The sequence below is a fragment of the Lipotes vexillifer genome, unplaced genomic scaffold, assembly GCF_000442215.2.
Source record: "Lipotes vexillifer unplaced genomic scaffold, Lipotes_vexillifer_v1.1 scaffold126, whole genome shotgun sequence".
Lineage (NCBI taxonomy): Eukaryota > Metazoa > Chordata > Mammalia > Artiodactyla > Lipotidae > Lipotes > Lipotes vexillifer.
In genome coordinates, this window is record NW_006778324.1 from 474740 (window position 1) to 479043 (window position 4304).

The window sequence follows — 4304 nt, forward strand, 5'->3', positions numbered from 1 at the left end:
CCTATGCCCCCAGGACCCTTTCTGCAGCTGCCTGCTTGGTTGCTTCCGCTTGTCATTTAGGCTTTGGCTCAAATGTCACCTCTTCCAAGAGTCCTTCCTGATTGCACTTATGGAAGCAGCAATACCGAGCATTCTTCATGTTGTTTCTTCCATCGTGACTTTTGATCCGTGCTTATTCGTCAGCAGGATCCCCCACCGGAAGACAAACTCCTTGAGGCCAGGGACTCGCCTCTTCCATTTTCCTCTGTCTCATCTTCAGTGCCTAGCACAGAGCAGTGATTTGAGTGAACGATGGTGGTTTGCTATGCTTTTTCCTTCCTAGTGATTAATATGCATGGATTTGTCTTCAAAGAGCACATTGTTTCAAACTCACAGAGCGCCGGACTCTGGCGTGGCTCAAAACTCATTATCTTCCAGCTGCAAGTGGAGAGATTCTTGGACAGAGATTTAAACAAATGCTCAAGCTCCCACTTTGACCTAGCTAAACTTCCGGTGAGTTCAGAGTCATAAACCATTATTGTCTCTGCAGGCGGGGAGCACCTCGGCTGCCTCTTGGCACCTGGCACTTCTGCCTGAATTAGTAGCTCCGTCCTGTCCCCAGATCTGATGCTGGGCCAGGACTGAGGGAGCTGACTCTTCTCTTTGTGAGGCTGCTCTTGGCATCTGTAAGGGTGTTCTGTGACCATAGACACACACTCTGAATCAGAGTTTGTTTGCTTTTAGGGCCCCAAAGAAGCAGTGAATGAAAGGGACTGGCCCAGGGTCACCCTGAGGGTCAGTTGGCAGAGCCTGGCTCACAGCCCAGCCCCTAGGCTCCTGGCCCAGCTCTGTCCCATCACTTTGGCCTGTCCCTGGGCATCCGGAGACAATTTCCCATCCTTCCCATCTTTAGTGATCCAGTGCCCCTCCCTGACACTTGAGAGCTGTGAAGCCTTGAGAAATTAACTCATGAAAAATCCTCCCCCTCCTTTTTTTAAGTTGTGGCAAATAACCCAAAACAAAATGTATCATCTTAGCCATTTTTAAGTGTAAAGTTCAGGAGCATTAAGTACCCTCATATCATTGTGCAACCATTACCGCCATCCATCTCCCCAACCTCTTCATCTTGCAAAACGGAAACTCTGAAAATTTTACTCATTGCTTCCTCCAGTGTTAAATGAGAATAATGATGACGGTGATGATAGTGATGGTGATGATGATGATTATGGTGATGATGATGGTGATGGTGATGGTGATGGTGTTGGTGATGGTGATGGTGATGGTGATGATGTTGGTGATGGTGATGATGTTGGTGATGACAGTGATGGTGATGGTGATGATGCTGGTGGTGGTGATGTTGGTGATGGTGATGGTGATGATGTTGGTGATGATGGTGATGGTGGTGATGATGATGACGATGGTAATGATGTTGGTGATGGTGATGATGTTGGTGATGATGATGGTGATGATGTTGGTGATGGTGATGGTGTTGGTGATGGTGATGGCTGTCACACATACTAGTGAGAGTGAGTAGGGCAACCAATGCGGAGTTCAAATCCAGAAGCTGTTCAGAACAGAAGCTCTATAAATGTTTTTTAAATTTGAATCTGATGAATTCAAGTATCAGCATTGGTTCGGATGCAGCTTGTTAAGTAAATAAATCAAATTCTACAGATTTTTCCTGAAATTGTTTTGAAGGAAGTTGTTTTAAAGGCTTACTCTATATAACAACAAAACATGGAACAAAAACAGGGGGAAAAAAGCAGACGTGATGTTTTCAAGGTTCACTCACATTGTAGCATTTGTCAGTTCCCCATTCCTTTTCTTATATCGTGGTAAAATATGAATAACAAAATTTACCTCGTAAATTTTTAAGTGAACATTTCAGTGGCATTAAATGCATTCACATTGTTGTGCGACCATCACCACCACGACACCATCATCACTCTCTCCAGAACTTTATCATCTTCCCCAACTGAAATTCTGTCCCCATTAACCGATAACTTCCCCCCCGCCAGCCCCTGGCAACTACCTTTCTACTTTCCGTCTCTATGAAACTTCAGCCCTTTTATGGCTGAGTAATATTCCATTGCGCGGATATACTACATTTTGTGTATCTGTTCATCCACTGATGGACATTTGGGTTGTTTCCACCTTTTGGCTACTGTGAATCGTGCTGCTATGAACATGGGTGTACAAATGTTCGTTTGATGCCACAACATGGATGAACCTCAATAACATTATGTTACATGAAAGAAGCCAGACACAAAAGGTCACATATTGTAGGAAGCAATTTGTACGTAATATCCAGCATAAGTTAATCTATAGAGACACAGTGGTTGCCAGATGCTGGGAGAGGGGAGAGTAGAGAGTGACTGCTTATGGGGTCTCTTTTGGGGGGGTGACAGAAATATTTTGGAACTAGATAGAGGTGGTAGTTGCACAATATTGTGAATGTACTAAACGCCACGGAATTGTATACTTTAAATGATTACTTTCATGTTTTGTAAATCACACCTTAAAAGGGGGAGAGCAGTCAATGCCTCAAGATATTTTCACTGTGATGCCAAACCCCTAGATTTGCCCAGGTAATGAAGACCTGAGACATCAAAAGCTTTGAAGAATATTTCTTCAGCTTTTACAATGAGGTATCACCTCACACCAGTCAGAATGTCCAACATTAAAAAGTCTACAAATAATAAACGCTGGAGAGGGTGTGGAGAAAAGGGGGTCCTCTTACACTGTCGGTGGGAATGTAAATGGATACAGCCACTATGGAGAACAGTATGGAGGTTCCTTAAAAAACTAAAAATACAGTTACCATATGATCCTGCAATCCCACTCCTGGGCATATATCTGGAGAAAACTCTAATTCGAAAAGATACATGCACCCCAATGTTCATAGCAGCACTATTTACAATATTCAAGACGTGGAAGCAGCCTAAGTGTCCATTGACAGAGGAATAGATAAAGAAGATGAGGTACATATATACAATGGAATATTACTCTGCCATAAAAAAGAATGAAATAATGCTATTGGCAGCAACATGGATGGACCTAGAGATTATCATACTAAGCGAAGTAAGTCAGACAGAGAAAGACAATATCATATGATATCACTTATATGTGGAATCCAAAAAACAATACAAATGAACTTATTTACAAAACAGAAATAGACTCACAGGCATAGAAAACAAACTCATGGTTACCAAAGGGGATAGAGGGGGTGGGGAGGGAGATAAATTAGGAGTTTGGGATTAATATATACACACACTACTATATATAAAACAGATAAACAACAAGGACCTATTGTATAGCACAGAGAATTATATTCAATATCTTGTAATAAGCTATAATGGAAAAGAATACACACGTACACACACACACATATCTGAATCACTTTGCTGTATACCTGAAACTAACACAACATTGTAAATTATTCTTCAATTTACAAATGGTTACAAATAAATAAATACATAAATATTAAATGAATAGATGAAAAAAATACTGTATTCCTTTAGCTTTGTCCTTAAGTGCTTGGGAGGATTTGTGCTCTGCCTGCCATATACCTGGGGCCTGAAGGGGACCGAGTGCTGTCTGGTGCTTTCTCCCTTGCCACTGAGCATAGAGCCCTGGCATTCAGAGGAGAGAGTGGGAGGGCTGGAGGAATCAGGAGGAAGCGCATGGTTCTCCCGGGCTGGGGTGACCTGCACGTGGAGGCGTGAGCTCTTGAGAGCTCATCTCGTGGCTCTGAGCTGCCTCTTCCATCATCCAACTAGCCGACCTAAGGGAGCGTCAGTGAGGACTCAGAAAAGACCTTCATCTCCTGAGACGAAAATTGGAGAGGCAGCCTTGAGTTTCAAGCTGGGGCTAGGGTCGTGGCTCAGCCGAACGCTGGGGCCAGCTTCCCATGTAAGGATTTATCCACTGTAGGCTTAGCCCTCGAAAGCGTAGAATTGCCTCCGGCAAAGAAGATGAAAGCTGGAGGACAGAGACGGCCTTGTTTTTTCTTCCGCGTGTCTCAGACGATGGAGAGGGCCAGGATAAGAAAGCAGTGACCCGCTAAGAAGTCAGTGCGATGGCAGGTGATGGGAGGCTGCCCTGCCAGGGGTTCAGTACTTTATTTGCTGTCAAACACTTCAGGGGCATTCATGACTTCTAGATGTTAAGTACTTGCTAATTAACAGCCAGCCAGCTACCTTCTCAGCTGGGGAGGGAATTGGCACCTGTGCCGGGATCCTCTCAGTCCCAGGAGACAGGGGAGCCTTTGAGAAATCCACAGGCTGATGTGGGAACCCTGTAGGGAAACAGCGCCCTGGCGGGGG